The sequence below is a fragment of the Alosa sapidissima genome, chromosome 17 (assembly GCF_018492685.1).
Source record: "Alosa sapidissima isolate fAloSap1 chromosome 17, fAloSap1.pri, whole genome shotgun sequence".
Lineage (NCBI taxonomy): Eukaryota > Metazoa > Chordata > Actinopteri > Clupeiformes > Clupeidae > Alosa > Alosa sapidissima.
This window is the reverse complement of record NC_055973.1, coordinates 9,807,262-9,825,453: the sequence shown is the minus strand read 5'-3', so window position 1 is coordinate 9,825,453 and position 18,192 is coordinate 9,807,262.

The following is an 18,192-nucleotide window of genomic DNA, read 5'->3' as shown; positions in this document are numbered from 1 at the left end:
ACTGGGGCCATATCCCACTGCTTTTGAAGCCTTTCGTCTCTTCCAGTCCAGTGGCCAGCCAAATCAACAGGATATAATGCGCACCTTCACCACACACCAGGTCCCCCAAGTGCAAAGTTATTCATGAAGTCATTAAAAAGCAAAACAAATGATTCCCCCCCAAAGGGGCTGATACATTTGGTCGTAATGGCAGCGTGCGGGAAATTACTGTTTCTATTATTTCTCCACACTACCATCAGTTAACACACGGACACAACCTTTAATGGTGGCATTTCATCGTGCTGGAGTGTGACGTGTTACCGTTATAATCAGAAACTAATATGCATTTCATGACCTGCCACTGCCATAATACAGTCGGGAGTGATTAAGGACTATTTCAGTTAACCACATACTGTTAGAACAGACTGAAACTAGGTTTTCAGTTTTGAACCAATATACTTTATGTACCTGGAATGCAGTGGTGGGGATAATGAACAGCCTGCTGGTGATTATTACAAAAACCTTAACAGGGAAATCAATCTTGTGTAGTCCTGGTAAGTACCAAACCTTGAGGTACACCACTGAAACCCACTGATATATGTGTGTGTGTGTGTGTGTGTGTGTGTGTGAGTGTGAGTGTGTATACTGTATGTGTGTGCGTGTGTGTGCGTGTGTGTGTGTGTGTGTGTGTGTGTGTGTGTGTGTGTGTGTGCAACCAGGAGAACTTCACAATTTTTTTTCACAAACCTTCTTCAAGTGCTTGAAGCGAGAGAACGAGAGGGTTGGGAATAACTCTATTCTTCTCTTTCTCTACTTTTGCCGTTTTAAATTGCAGTGCTTTTGGCTCTACAAATGAATTCACTGTATGATTTATGTAAATTGGGTTTCCACTGAAACAAATACGTGAAACAAAACTTGAATTAGACAAACACAATACCAAGCAGAGTTTTAAAAAGCCTGGTATCACCATCTATAGCCATCTCTACATTTCACATCTCAGACCAGGAAGTGAAATGCTTAACAGCAAGTGATTACTGAGGGATGAGTGGTCCTCAGGTCTGCTATTGAATTTATTGAAGAACAGCCAATGTGACGCCTTGGGCAATTTTCAAAATGTTTCAAAAGGAAGATTGAGCTGAATCTATATTTCTGTGGACCTGTTTTATAGTAGCACTGCAATCCAGGGGCATCGTGGGGGGTTAAGACATCCACAAGTGCAGATAGCTTTTCTATTTCACCCCTTTCTGTCTTCAGTATTGAACAGCCCGCTAATTCTGTCCATCCTCCAATATTGCTCCCACACTTATTTTCAGCCCACGTCATATTAATTGTTTTTCAATTATTTTTATTTTTTTTAACAAAGAGGTCAGATAAATGTGTCAGTTCTATAAATGGATCAATCTTTTCAAAAGTGCACTTTCCACTGCTTACATGTGCTCAAAAATGAATGAAAGGACAATAATATTTTAAAAGGAGATCTTGTTCACACATTAAAGAAAACAAAGTCTGGATCTAAAAGTGAAAAAGGGAGGGAATGGAAACCCAAGAGGGCAAAAAGGGCCAATCATTGGTCACCTTTAAAACAAAACAAAGTAAGGCCTATTAAAGATCAGCCATCCCCTGTTGTCCATGAGCAAGCTATCATGGACAAACATAGAGGTATTAACTGGAAAGAGAGAGGAAGTATCACGCCCATTAATTTCAATGGCAAAACTATAGACTAGATACTTTCAGTCAAAAATGAAGCCGAATTTAAAAATAATTCTTCATGGGGCCTCCCTTCTTCTATATTATAAAAAGGTGGCATTTTACTGATGGATATAAAGTACTGTATGTTGTGTATTTGGATTGGTGTATGTACCGGCAAGCTAACATTTTCAAAGATTGGGAACATCCACCGATCAAAGAAAATAAAGAATATGCTAAGGGGGATGACCCCCATAAGCATTAGGGGTCTTACACACCAGCTGCTTTGGTTTCGGTATGGTACCTAATGGATCTCAGTGGATATCATAGACTGTGACAAAAATATGTTGAAGTTGTAGTTTATAGTTATGTGTATTCATAAGGGCCACAATTTCTAGTGGTGCCTTTGCTGCAGTTAATGCCCTCACCTCCCTCGCCCAGAGCATGTTGTCTCCAATCAGCAACTAACCTTCTCTCTTTCCCACTTTCCAAAGCATACCCACCTCCTCAGAGCTTGTATGAGCCGATGGGACCTCTTTGGACTAGGCTGTTTACGCCGTGTAACTACATAAGAGCCTTCTTCGGCAAGTCTATTTCCCCCCCACCTGCACTACAAACACACACACACACACACACACACACACACACACACACACACACACACACACACATATAGAAACATCTCTGATTCCATCCACCGCTCCCCTTCCACCCCACCCCCATCCCCCAGCCAACTCCAATCCATGAGCCTCGGGCCCTCTTAGGAGGAGGGAAAGGTCAGCCCTGGTGCTCGTACACTTACTCTCGGTGTTTACTGCCTTCCCTGAGTCTCTGAGGCACCATAGCCCGCCCCTGACCTTTGTGTTTGATGGAATAACCTTGATGTAGAACAGGAGAACATTCACTCCAGGTCCCGATGCCTACCTTGCCCCTCCACCGTTCTCCACCACCCTCATCCTCCTCTTCCCCTCCACCCTTTCCCTGGACTGCTGCTTGCACTCTCATCTTCTTTCTTTCATCAAGTGCTCCCACATCCTCACTTCTATTTCCTCTCCCATTGTTGCAGGACAGAGGCTTAAAAGCTGGATGCCTGTGCGGGTCAGATTCTTTTTATGTTTTGTGTTGGACTCGACAAAGTTGATGTTTTTTTTTTTTTTTACTCTACTGATAGAAAGAGTCTGAGATAACCACGTCTGTGAATGCTGAGTCCGTTTTTTGCATCGAGATACACAATGCACAGGAAAAACACTCAAATGAGAAAGTCACACAAATGTCTGTGCACTTCAGAAAGCACTGACTGGCCTACAGGAGGATGTATTCACCTAAATGCATCAGAGAAAAAAAATGCCATTGTCCTCATCATCAGGCTAAAAGGCATTACTGGAAAGGGGTCCAGTCTGTTCTGTGTTGTTATTGCGCTTTGAAGGAAAGCAAGCAAGGGAATGTTGGGTTACACTTTACTTGACAGTATCGACATAAGAGTGACATGACACTGTTATGAACATGTCATAAACAAGTAATAATCGTTTATGACACTTCTGTCATTAAGTGTCATTTGGTTTTTGTCATTACAAGTTAGGGTTAGGATTAGGGTTAGGGTTCATGTGTCATGACAGTGTCATGTGTTCGTGACAGTGTCATGTCACTCTTATGTCGATACTGTCAAGTAAAGTGTTACCGAATGTTGCAATGGAAAAAAACTCACAAAAGTCTTTGAAATGTTTCAGTGTGTTTTTTCCTCCTTTCTTTTTTTTATTCTTGAAATTACATCAGCGTTTGGAGCTTGAGGGACCTCTGCATCAGTTGGGGACATTTAGCAATAAAGAGGATTAGAAGAGGCGCGGGTCCAAATGGATTAGGACTTTGCTTTTATTATCTCTGAATTATTTCTCTATTATTACGTGTCACTTTGTTACGGAAAAGAGAGAAAGACAAAAAAGAGAGAGAAAATAGAGCGATTAGGATAATTCCTTTATTTCAATTCGTCTTTCTTTACAGTGTGGAGTCACCTTGAAACGGCTCCACTCTGTGAGAAGATACCGGGTGCTACCAGCACTGAAGGAACCGTGTGTGAACACAGCTTGTTGATTTGTGGCACTCACACCATTACTATTTCCAAGGGAGTGTGTGTGTGTGTGTGTGTGTGTGTGTGTGTGTGTGTGTGTGTGTGTGTACGCACGCATCAGTACATTCCCTGCAGGGGTGCGATTCCCCCAGTGACAGATGTAGCTGGGACCTGGGCAGGGTTGAGCTGTTAATATTGCTTACCTGTCGCATCAGTTCCTCAAACATCTGCATCTCTGCGTCAAACTGGCGCCAGGCAGCTCATAATGAATGATAATGGTGTGTAGGTTTGCAAGCAATGTTATTGTGTGCTTTAGGAGGAGATAGGCACGGTGTGCTCAGTAGGCATTCTAATTACCATGGCAGTTAAAAAGCATGTTTGTTCTTTATATTTGATACAGATGTATTTCGTAAAGTTATACTGTATATTAGCGCTTATATATTTTGAAGATATCTTTCTCCAAAGTGGCTTATGAAAGAAAAAGGAATGTTGCAACTCTACTTACTCATATCTACAGACTCGTGCAGTGGAGAGCTACAATGACTACAAGGACTACAGTACTAAAAGGAGTGTAGAGAGAGAACATAACAGATCTATTTTTTTTTCAGAATGATCAAGATCATTTCCTTTTTGGCACAACAGGCATCTTTATAATAACCTGCAGGGTGGCAAATTGAGCCTAAAGGGGTTTTTCAACATGAATCTTAATTGGAGCCAATTTCTCAGTAATACTGCCAAAAGACACCATGCACGAAAGAGTAAAAGTTCAGACCAGAGTCAAAAGGAGTCTTTGTGATCTGCAATTTGTTTTCCGCTGTCTTCAGAGTTTTCTCCCAGACTCCCTTTCTCTCTATTTTATGTTCTGGCAGTCTCACAGATTTTCTTTCCTGAGAACAGGGATGAGTTTGTGATTGATAGAGAGGCTATGATGGAGAGGTTCCCTCTCTTTCTTTGGCCTTTTTTTCTCTCTCCCTCTTTTCCCCCAAGATGTCTCTATCCATCTCTCTGTCCTCACCGAAAGAAGAAACAAGGCCCGTTGTAAAGCACAGCCAGACGGGGAGTCTCGCCTGTGAAAGATTTATTCCAGAAGACGTCCCGAACCTGTTCCACCTTATAAAATGCTTCAGTCCTCGCGGCGTACTGATTGATTCCCGGGTCCGCTGGCTGCCAAAAGGCAGAGCTTCAAATCGGTGCCACTGGAGCCAGCGATGAGGGTTAATGTCACATGATGGAACTGCAGTTATCAGTAGAGATGAGAGTAGAGAAGTCAGTAGAGATGCTTTGTCCAGCCTCTACACTTTTCCCAAAGAGGTTGGGTAGGATGGGGGAGCATATAATGCACTTACCCTTAAAAATAATGTTAGGATCATACCAACACCTTCTGCTGAATCACTGGGAATTGAAACTGAAACTTGAATTGAAGAAATTGATACATAGGTTACTTCTATATAATTCTAAAAAATCTATATGTTATTACTCATGTTGCTAGAAAGTGTGGTATTTGAAGAAGATTATGTCCTTGGTGTACGAATGGGTCCTTGTGGGATGTGTGTGAGTGCAGAAGTGGCACAACGCTTGAAGAAATCAATAACCGACAGGAGTGAATTGGCCTTCCTCGTAGAGGCGACCTTCAACACTGAGGCGCTGCAGAGCTGCTGGAAAATGCAGGTGCAGAACTTTCTCCATCCTCCTTTCCGGTGCGCGTGAAGCGATGGCAGCTGAGGAGACAAGCCGAGTCGAGTCGAGACGATCAGTCAGCCAGAACATTAAAGTGAAGAATAGAGAGAAGAAGAAGAAGCTAGCAGATGAGGAAAGAAGGCGACAACAAGATGGATGGAGAAGTGTGTGGAATTGTGATTTTGGAAATGACCTGAGAACATTACGGAAGAAAGGTGATAGAAGGAAGCTTTAATTCGGTGATCAATTCAGGGACAAATCTGTGCAAACACACACACACACAACCAAACACACACACACACACACACACACACACAACCAAACACACACACACACACACAACCAAACACACACACACACACACACACACACACACGCACACACACACACACACAAACACACACACACACACACACACACACACACACACACACACACACACACACACACACAACCAAACACACACACACACACACACACACACACACGCACACACACACACACACAACCAAACACACACACACACACACACACACACACACAACCAAACACACACAACCAAACACACACACACAACATTAAATATAGCTTAACATTGATGCACTGGGACACACATCCTCAGACCCACTCTTCTCAAGGGAACAGATGTGCTATGTTGTGCCTTTCCCGATTCTCTTTCATGGATTTTAAACATGTATTTCATACTTTCTCCCTGTCTAACTACTCCTCTTTGCCATTTGCATCTTCTGACTGCAGGCAGGCATACAAACAATCATACTCACACACCAGTACACTCATACACACAGAGGAAAAGAAATAGAGAGAGAGAAAATGAGAAAGAGAGAGAAAGAAAAAAGACAGAGAGAGAGAGGGAGAGAAAGACAGAGAGAGAGAGGGAGAGAAAGACAGAGAGTGCCACTGCAATAAAACCACATTTCTCAAAAATGAAAAAAAGATATAAAGGAAGGGAAGGGGAAAATGAATATGTCTGCACAGAATCTAATGTGAGAAATCTGATTTCCAGCAGCTGTGTGATGAGACTGAGAGAGGGAGAAAGATATAAAGAAAGGAAGAAAAAAAACATTCCACCATTGCTTGTCTTAAGGCTCCCCACATTTTCTCCATTTCCTTGAGATTAACACTGCTCAGAGAGAAGCGAAGCATCTCTCTGGAAACCCAATAGAGCTGAAAAATATTGTTTAGCTCGTGACAAGTAGGGGAAGAGACACTTTTATGAAACATGTCAGCAAGGCTCTTCATCATTGCAGATTACACATGGATGGGGCTATGGCTTCCTTTCCTTTCCTCGTCGTTCCTGCAACTCTACACTTTAACGTCTTCATTCTACTGTAAGGTCAGCTAAATGCGCTGCAATTTAAAGTGTTCTCCCTCGGGAAGCATTGCATTATTTTAGTAAATTGGGCCGGAAATTGCCCTTGAAAATTCAAATGGGGCAGTGTCTATTGTGTAATGTAATGGCTGAGTGGTCCGACTGTTGAAAAAGTTTAAGCAATACGGCGTTACATTACCCCAACAGTTTTTTTCAGCCTCATCGGCCAAACCTGACTCTTAACTCTGATGAGAACTCACACACACACACACACACACACACACACACACACACACACACACACACACATCTGAACAGCTTGTGGTGAATCTAATTCAGCACTTACATTCCCCAAATAAAATTGGATTGAAGGCCCATTAATATAACAACCAATTGTCCATACAAAATCACAATAATGCTGGGGATCTTTTAGGAACCATTTTACTCCTAGTTATTTTTTAGTGATGAAGGCAACAGCTGTCTTCCACTGAAGAGGTTACTGACCCATTATAAAAGTTTTTTAACTGTTTTAAAGTCGAAAAACAACTTGCGCTGCAACATAAGAGGCAGCTGCTGTGCCTATTGTGAAATTAAGAAAATGACACTGCATCTTTGCTTGTCAGCCTGTCTTAGCAGGCCTCCCATTCAGACCGTGGTAATGTGATGCAATTGATTTTCCTGAGAATTTCTTTTTTTCAGCCTTGCGACAGGTAAACTGGCAGTGTCTGATGTATTGATACAGAGCTGGGACACCGTGCACTGCATATATGCATGAGTTTGGCATTACTGCTGGAGTATGCACAGAGTACGATGAGAGCAAATCGTTTTGTCTCCACCATCGCATACCACGTGTCGAGCAGCACACCTTTTTAATGTCCAATGTAAATGTCAAGGAAGGTGGAATTGTTAACAAAGCACACACATCATGCGCCACGGTAAGGTTAAAGTATTGATTTGCATTGCTGACCCTCTCCTGAGGAGGGTTTCCACGCGTGGCACTCGTCTCCATGCGTGTGTGAGAGATATCAATGGGCCATTCCTACTTGTGTATGCCTGCTCTTGTGGTCAAAAATATCCAGGCAACACTCAGGTGTGAGGAACCACTGCAGGTTTATTCACGATACCGGGAGCAGGTCACTAGCAACAGCATGTTCCAGTAACACTACTCGAAGTTCTCTAGGGCGAAGCCCCATCTTATACATGTTAATTACATTGGTAATACAAATCACATGAGTACAATCCTCATACATACAGAAATACAACAATACATACTGTATACACTTCTTGGACATAGCATGTGATCCATGCGCCATACAAGTCATGGGGCTACTCCAAGTAAGTAGATAATTGGTCCATACAATACATATACATCCTTCAGCATTCTCTTGCCATAGTCTAGTTCCTGTCGGGATATTCCTAATATTACTGCCTAAGGCAGAATACCCTTAACTCGTGACAAAAGGGGTCGCATGACCTTTATTAGAAAATCATGACATGGAGAGAACAAATGACAGACAAAGCAAAGTTGATGCACAGTATTGAATGTATAGAAAGCATACAAAGAATATATGAAATGTTAATCACTTCTATGTAATAAATGTAGATTAGTATTCACTTCTAATACATGTAAAATTATTAGTAATCCAAAATTTCTCCTTCACTCTGATAACACACACATACACATGCACATACACACACACACACATACTGCACACACACACACACGGATGTAGTGGAGGCTAAACGCAAGTAAACACAGTTCATCCACCTCATATTAGAGTTTATCCACCTTTCAAAAAAAATTAATCACCAATTGCAACTTTTAGCATTTAAAAATCACACTGTAGTATCCACATTCACAATATGTACACTAATCAACACTCTAGGAAACATTTAATACCACTGGTATTGTTATAAACATTGGTCAATAACCTCCACCATCATCAAAAATGTTCTGAATGCCTTTTTTAAAAAATCAATACCACATGGTATTCTGTGATCACCTCCGTGATCATAGAACTCATAGTTCACCCATTTTCACCACTACATCCCTGTACACATACACATACAAATACACATTGAAGCCACATAAAGATAGACATGTACACACACAGAAACACACTATTGCATCCATACACCTCAAAGCAGTGGCAGCATTCTTACTCTTCGGGAAGCTGTCTGTCAGTGAGAGCTGCTTAATGGGCTCTCCATTAATGCCGTTCCCTCCCATTGATTGCAGTATCTCCCAGCTCCATTTTGAGTAACAGGAGTGGACAGACATACCTAAGCATTGGTGGGGGGTGGACGGTGGGTGGGTGGGGGGGCACCTGCGCCTTTACATGGGTTCGCTTAAGTGGGTGCAATGTGCAATGTTTCTCTCTGTGTGTACTACATACGACACAGCAGAACACCAATATGGCACATTTACCTTCAGTAAAGATAAACAAAAACAGGTTGTTTCAGCCTAATTGCCTCATCCCACAAAGATGCAAGAAAAGTAACCTGACTCACTAAATATTACAGAAATGTACTACAATAAATCAGAAAATGACAAAAAAAAAAAAAAACGCTTTGCCCCTCTAGTGAACTTATTTGTCCTCACAAGGCCTTTAATGCTTGAAATAGGGCAGAAAAGCATTCTCATAACACAAGAGAGTATTTTTACACTTATTTGAAGTCTTCAAAGGGTTATGGGTTCTCAGTTGGTTCTGTCGATGTGTTAGATGTTCCAGGAACTTCTAAAGGTCACCTTGGTTCAGAGGCTGATCTGTTTGAGCTCACAGGCACGGGTGAGTAAATTTGCAAGGGCCAGGCAAGCACATGCACACGCATGGGATTTGATGCTCTCATCTCTATTTTTTTTACTGCTGTCAGATGACATGCATTACAGCTTTTTTAGTAAAGCCAGTCCACCTAAAAATCAAAGCTGTTTGTCCACTTTCAGCTTAAGTTATGTCCAATTGTATGGTCTACCCAGGAAAAGTGAGATGAAAAGAAGCCTAGTGTTTAGAAATGAATATGCTTTTTCAAAAAGTGAAGAACAGCATGCCTGGGTGTGTTCTGTGATCCTTTATCACTGGTCTAGAAAAGAAGTGAGATTATTGGTAAGAATCAGACAGAACTGGTATTCTTGTGATAAATACCCTCATTTTGGTGTCACAAGCTTTAGAAATAAGGAAAATGCATTTTTTGACGTAAATCATGCATGACTCTATGAATGGATTTCATATGCAGAGTACTTTTCTTTCTATAATAGGATTTTTTCCCTCACAGTATGCATCACACTTGGTGATTACTAAGTAAGGGATAATGTATAGAACGCCGGTCATTATTGGGAAAATAAGTCCCGACAGGGTGAACCGGTCTTGCTTCGCCCTGAAGGGACTTATTTTCCCAATAATGACCGGCGTTCTATACATTATCCCGCTTATTATACGGCTACTTGCCCAAACGAAAAAATAAACTCCACAATATGTCTCTTTACACTTATTTGTTACCGTTTCGTTGTGGCTTTTGCTGAGAAACAAATAGTTCGCAACACACGCTGAACTTTCTTTAGAACACAGCTGATCAACCGTCTGCTTTCACTTTTGAATGAAGTTCCAATGCAAGAAGTGACCGGACTACTTGCGGAGTGATATGAAAAACTTAAATCAGCAGCACAAAACCTGTTGCCATTGACAGCGATAATTATATGTTTGCAGCGGTAATTACATGAAAATATTTTACCGTAGAACGTTGGGAAATCCCTTTCAAGTCAATGGAGCGTTCTACTAGCATTGTGAAGAGCCGTATAATAAGTATATATATAGAATACAGTATGTAGCATAATTGAGAAGGCATATAACATCTGAAGACCTCTATTAAGTTTTAAGGCTTCTCTATTCACATCTGAAACAAAATGATCATGAAAGCCCTGAATGAAATGGCACTTTCCTATGGCCCTATAAAGCCCATCATTAATGGGAAAGTATAGGGTTTGGCTAATAGTAGCTCAGAGACTGGTCCACCGACTTCAGCGGGCCTATGTCTGAAAGGTCTGGCTTGATCAATAGCAAAATAATGGCCGCAGATTTCAATCAGTCTCTGGCATTTAGAGGCAATCACACCATCCCCAGACATGTCGAATGAGAAAGAAATGACTTGTTGCCAATTTCTTTCTTTCTTTTTTTACTGCTCACTGCCTTTATTCATGCCCACATGTCTGGGTATTGATCACTGGTTTATGTGCTGGGAATATAGAATCTACAAATAAAATGTGAGACAAATAATGATCGCAATAATGATTTTTTTTTAAAAGGAAGAAGAACGGCAGATGGTCTTCGGGATGTGACTGCCTGACTAGAGGCCCTATTTTTTCCTTCTTCCGGATGCCAGCGCACTCAATTGAGAGGGCTGGTTACACTTGAATTATGCTGATGGCCGGAGTGAGTGCAGCGTTTGTCACGCTCCGCTCTCCAGAACGAGAGATTTCATGTGGGCCGCTTGTGCCGTAATGGCAGTGCATGGCGGCCAGCACCGCACTCGATTCAGTGCTCTCCGTGTACACAGCGCTCAAGTGAGGCAAGACGAGCATGCCAAGCGCTGTTGAATCTAATGAGGAGAGAATATTTCTTTATTTTCTTTGCATTGGACAATAAACACTTCCAAATTCTTATAAAAGAAAATCACTAAACACTGGACACACAGGCAGCATTGCAGTAGTTTAACACAGATCCACAGCTGGAACCGATGTTGTGCTGGAGGCAAATCATTAATCATAATTGTTGGTAGTCAGAAGATGAGACGGAGATGCTCGTCCACGACCAGACTTGTCAGGTGTGCCCAAACAATTCTGGGCAAGTCGGCGGACATTGTGTTTTGCATTTAAGTGTCCAGTGGCTCTGCAGCAGGGACTGCAGCTAGATTGAAGAGTTGTAGCGCTCCTCTCCTCTCCACCCCTGGCTTTATCTCTTCCAGCGACTCCGCGGATCTTCTTTATCTCACGGACACGATTGTGAGAGAGGGAGAGGGAGAAATTACAGTCGTCCATCATACCCAATCCCGCACAGTTTACTGTCCAATTTGTCTGGGAACCAGGCAGAAAATCCCTGAAAGTGGCCCTTTGTGTTGATCAAATGGACAGGAAATGGGTCAGCAACCGAGGGACCTTTCGAAAAAAAACATTTATCTACCACAACAATTAGAGCAGGGAGACAGAGCCTTTGTCCGCAACGAACACAGACACCAAAGGCTCACTTTTGTGCCGCAATCCCCCTCTATCTACAGCCCCACAAGAGAGACCGAATAATATACTGCCACTGAATAAAAACAAACTCATAAGGTAATTATATTGTACATGTTATCAGGTTTTCTAAAGGAGAGAACATCCATGGAAAACCTTTCATTTTAATCTTTGGCAATTAAAAGTTAAAAAGTGAAACTGGATACGCGAAGAGCAGCTGTCTCTTCAAGGGATTCCTGCCTGCTCAGTAGCAACCTGGGCTGGACCTGTGCCAAGACAGATCTGCTTGTGCATACGCTGGTTGGCTCTGTTCTATGAAAGTAGTACCAACGCATCTTACCCTTTAAATGTGCTGATTAAAACAAACCTATGCTAACACATTGCTGTATAACACAGTGATGAATTTTAATACAAATTTAATTCAGAAATATTGCTGTTGCAAAATAGATGGAAACACATTTTCCAGAGAGTGATTTTCATACACAGCACAATCATGAACAGTGAATGCCCAACTAATGGCACAGATTTCCCCTAAAACTCCACTCTTTCCCAGCTGGCAAGCTTCTAATGTCAAAGAACAAAAAAACAAGCTCAACACAAGCATTTATACCTAGCTTGAGTTATTTGCCTGATCTCAGCATCTTCCTGCCCCTCCGAGCACGGAGCCACCTTTGCCTGGTCAGCAGGTTGGCTGCCAGTGACTCACTGTGAGAGCACTGGACAGTCAGGCATGCAGGTCACAAGCTCGCCTCAGCCAGATCAGGGTGCCTCTGTTTTTACCTTTGGGAGAAAAATCATTACCTGTCTAAAACCTTTAATACTATAGTGGAAGAAAGGAGGGGTTGTGTAGAGATCGAAAAGGCACACACAGCTTTTTTTATGCGCTCAGATGACGGGGTGTGAGATGTTGCCTTTGTGGGTGGTTATGTCTCCTTTTATCAAGCATACAATTTGATCAAGCACACAATTTACCCATTTGCAGATAAATAAACAAGTTCTATGACCAAGAGTGTTTTTTGTTAATCTTCCTTTCTATACAGAGAAATATGAAGACTGTGGACAAAATCAATGACAGACAAAATAACCTTGTACAAACTGTAAGGCTGCATGATAAGAATCAAATGCTTCAGGCTACCCTTTGGGGTATTAATAGATATGTCGGTAAAATACTAGAAAATCAGCTTTGACAGTTGTGGTAGAGTTGAAGTTTATATACTAATGATCTTCATACATTGTTTGACTTAATCCTAATCTAATCCCTCTTGTCCTTTCGCGTCCTAAGAGCAGAAATCCCACGAGTGTCTCAGAGATGTGTCTTCCTACACCACTGATCTTAGTCTATGACCAGTGCTCACCAAGGCAACAGTGGTTGCTATGGAGATAATTGTATGTGATTAAAGAGCGGTGACCTCATGCAAGATCCTCTCCTCCTCCAATCATTCCCCCTCTCCTATCCCTCTGCTGGAAAACGGGCTCAAGGTGTCAATGACTCATGACTTGTCATGAGCCGAGCTGAATGCCTTTTGTGTTTTGTGCCGTGTGTTTTTATATATGTATGTATTAATAAAGAAATGATCTTTGAGAGGAGCACAGACAGGTTAATTACTTCCTCATTTGTCTCCCTCCGCAGAGTTTTCATCCTCCTGCACCCCCTACTTTTTTTTCTGAGGTGTCTTGAGATATCTGTGTGACTCAGGCGCAGACAGCGCAAAGAAATAATCAAGCAGTCGCACCTCAGGCAGCTCTTCATCACATCCTAACTAGCAACACAAACAAACCAGTCATGCTGTACTTGTCAGCAATTCCGCACACGCAAATTGTCAAATCTGTTTAGAAATGCAGGCGTGACATGCTGACTCCATCTTACTCCTCTATTGGACTTTTCAGCATAGACACTGGGAATATTCCAATGGTAGTATTCAAGGATTAAATAATATCACAGTAATAGAAAATGTTATTGGGTTAGAAGGAGAATAAAAAATAATATATATATATATATATATATATATATATATATACACTGTATATATATATATTTATATACAACAAACAACATACGATATACGTGTATGTTGCTTCATCACCCACATGACTAATCTCAGTTCAATAAATTGTGGCAGTACCATGAGGTCAAGTGCAGAGGTCAAATTTTTGTGACACACTGATCCGTTACCTTGCCTTCCCATTGTTTAAATGCCAAAATGAGGACTATTAAGTTTTTCCAAATAAATTAAAGCTGTAGTCTTAACGTTAATGCTATAGTTTTTTCCAACAATGTTCGTCTCGGCCTAGTAGAAAGAGAAAACAGGTGAAATGAAATCATTGAGAGACAGAATCATTGAATCATTTGGAGACTTAATAGGCCTTTTGATTGCCTGCTAGTGGCAACCTCTGTCTGTCTGCACTCTCCATGCATTCATTGAATGACAGGAGGTGACCCTCACCATTTCATTGAAGACACAAACCTGCCCAGGAACAAAAAAAGAACCAGTATTAACCGGTTACCACTATTTTAAAAAATCGTTTCTGTTCCGGAACATAAAAAAATCATAAAGGTTCTGGTTTTGTTTAGCAAAATGGCAAAAGTTTCTGTTTTTTGTTCTCGTTCCATTAACCGGTTCAAAGCCTTGATCATAAGGTATAAATCAGAAATATGCCCTTTGAAATGGCTCTACTTAGGCACAAGATGTATTCTACATGTATTATTGAAGCTAGCGGAAGTCCTTCATTCTGATGTGGATAGTGTCCACATGAGAAGGGAAAGAAAGAGGGCCGTTCGAGAGCGTGGTGCACAGACTGACTAGCAGAGAGAATGGTAGGTTCCATTTACTTAGAGAATGTGAAAGAAAAGCTAGAAGAAAAAGGGACATGAAACAGGGGAGATTTATAGACTGAGGGGGATGGGGGCAATGCCATTTAAGAAGCAGGCAGCGATTAGAGAGAAAAGACTGTTTAATGCCATTTCCCTCCTCCTCCCTTCCAGGTAAGAAAATAGCCAAGATGGTTCATTGCCATGAATACAGCTGTGGAGCCGAATACAATAACTTTTGCCATTTTGCGCTCTTCTTCTCAACTGTTTTCATTTCATCCTTTCATTCTCAACTGCTCTCTATCCTTCACTCTTGTAACTGAACTGTCAAAGAGCCATCATGCCCATTGGAAGGGAACACCTGGTTGATTGTAATGTATAGTCTAATAGAACCTTAGCACAACCATGAAGTAGAGTACGAATGGATTTTTTTTTTGTTGTAGAAAATTATACTTCAGGAGGTCTTTCGTGACTTAATAGGTGCCAATTCAGTAGCCTTAAGCATTTCTCAGAAATGGCATCATCAATCATGCCTCTTTTTCACCACATAAAACCCAAAAAAGTATTTTTATAGAAAAGCATGTTGTGTTTGATATCAAATTAAAACATTTAGTATTTAGAAATCAGATATGACTATGGATGAGTAGTAATGTCAGTCAGATGCATTCTGCTTCATAGCATATGGATATGATGTATGAAGACTTCATACATCATATTCATATACTTCACCCTATACTTCAAGATGAGTCAAGAGGTGGCCACCTCTTTCCTGAATGCCTAGTTTGTGAATCACACAGCAAAGCTCCAGAACAGGTTATGCTAGGTGTTTTACCCTGTATTTTATGAAGTGCACACGAATGATATAGTATTGGCTATTATAACCTGTCACAAGATTGAGAATAGTCAGCCCACTGGTGTCCTTAGCGAGCAAGCTGAGATCATGAGTTGCAAAAAGCACAGTAGTGGTTTACTCTGTTTTAAAGGCTCCCTTTCATCAAACCCATTTACACACGTGATTTGAACAATGCTGCGAGCGCACAAGTGTAGTAAGTGGTGGCAGGTGGTTGAGTTCTCTTTCGCGCAGCTCAGCTAGGCTGTAAAAACAGACCAATTATAAAATATGTTAAAATATCTTTTCTCAGCCACTGTTTCCTTCAGGGTTGTCACAATCAGCACCCTGGTGTCCTCAACAGATTGAGGACAAAAATGAATAGAGTTCTAATGAGGTAGGCTCCCAGGTTTTCTTCGAAACAAGTTATGATGTTTGTCACTTTGTGAAAAGCTGAATGTACTTAGAGTGATTTAATAGCTGTACTGTCCAGTTAATGCTAATTCTGTTTAGTTAGTTAATATTCAAGTTATTGTTGTTTTGTTGTATTGTTTTGTCCCAGCTTCAAGCCCCATCTTTCTCTTATTTATATGTCATATGAAGTTAACCTTATACAAGCAACATGCCTCCACACCACAACAGGCTAGTCAAGAGTGATCATTGTGTGACTTTATCAGCAGTCAGCAATTATAACACATGTATAGATTAAGACAGTTCTGCCCTGCAATGCTACCATGTCTCCGCTCCCAGACACCACTAATACCATGATGAAAGAGCAGACGAGGACCTGTGTCAGTGAGGGCCGCTGCTAACAGACGGCAACATTAATGGCTGCCTCTGCCCGTCCTGCCCCTTCTCCCACGCTTTCCCTTTCATCCGCTTGCACTCACACAGCCATTAACCTGCTCCCCGCAGCCTCGCTAGCACGGGACACGCCCAGCCAATTCCAGAGAGCGAGTCGGAGAGGGCGAGGAAACTTCCGTCTGATTTCATCCTTATTTTCCGCCTCATTTGCTCCGTGGAGCCCGCGGCCTTCCTCGTGCACGCCTCGTGCGGAGGGTCAATTCATTTCTCTAGCAAGCCAGTCGGGCCTCAGCCAAGGGGAACCTTGCCCTTCTCGCCCCATCTAAAGTGACCACCTGGATGGAGGCCTAGTAGTATAACTTCAATGCCCTGCTCTCTGTCTGTTTCTCTCTCTCTCTTTTTCATCTTTCCCTCCTGTCTTGTGCCTTTTTTTCCTCTCTCATTTTGAGTTTTGCTAGTTCATATCTGAACTCTGTCTCAAGTCTCTATGAACACTTTCTATCTCTTTCTCTCTGTGCCTTTCTCTGTCCACTCCACCTCCTCCTCCACCCGAGAGCAAGAGAGAGAGAAAGAGAGAAAGAGAGAGAGAGAGAGAGAGAGCCTAGGGGAGATGGACAGGCCAGACGGTAGGGTGGCATGTACGGGCACGGGCTCGCCACTGATGGCCTGCCACCCTTCTGTCTCTACCTGATGGGTTGGAGCCCCTGGGGTCTCGGGGCCAGACGATGCCCCTTCAAAGTGCCAGGGGGAAGGACACGGAGTGGGCCAGGAGCAGTCCGGCTCTGCCAGACGGCGGAAACACACAAAGATGTATTATTAGGTCCGGTTGAGCTATTTATCCATTTTTGATTGGACGTGAGGCATTCTATTCTAATGTCACCACACATTGCCCCTCAAGATTTTTTACTGCTAGTAATCACTCTGCGAATGATAAATTGTAACCATTAAAACTACACGAACGTTACCATTCATTCTTAACAAGTGTCACAGAGAGAAATGAACGAACTAGCGAATTAAGCAATATTGCGGACAGAGACATTTTCAACATAAACAACATTTAACGAGGAGACAAAGAACGACAAAGATCCCCTGGAGTGAACAAAGGACTTTCACAGGGGAGCGATGTATGAAGAGCCAGGGAATCCCCTCTGGCCCGTGGTCTCTGGCAAAATACCTGAAGAAAATTCCTTCTGATGCAATAGCCCTCTATCTCCAACTGAAGCGGCTTGTCTTGCCAAACGAAATCTGGTTCAACAATGTCCCTCTCGGTGTAAACCAACTTGGGCAAATGCTTTCAAAAATGTGCCTAGAGGCAGGGACGAAGGAGAGATACACGAGCCACAGCCTAACGGCGGTGCAGAAGCTCTCAGATGCTGGACGCTGCCAGGGAAATGACAGTGAGTGGGCACAGGTAAGCGCATCTCGCAAATTCAACATAATGTTATTTGCAATGTTCTTGTGTCATCTAGGCAATTAGCCTAACTCTTTATTATGACCGCTGCGCAGCGAAGCGGACGAAACTTGGTGGGCATGTAACCCCACATGGATAGCATGGAACCACCTTTTTTTGTTTTGATCTGTAGCCCCCCCCGCTGGACTGGACCCCCCGAAAGGAGGGTAGGGCAGACACAGTTTTCTGTGAATATCTCGAGAACCGTAGGGTTTAGGAGGACCATTTTTTTTGTATGTTGATCTCAAAGGGCCATGTCAACCCATTCCATAACCACTCATTTTATGTATAGCGCCACCTAGTTAAATACAAAAATGTAAAAATGAGGTGTTGTAATCG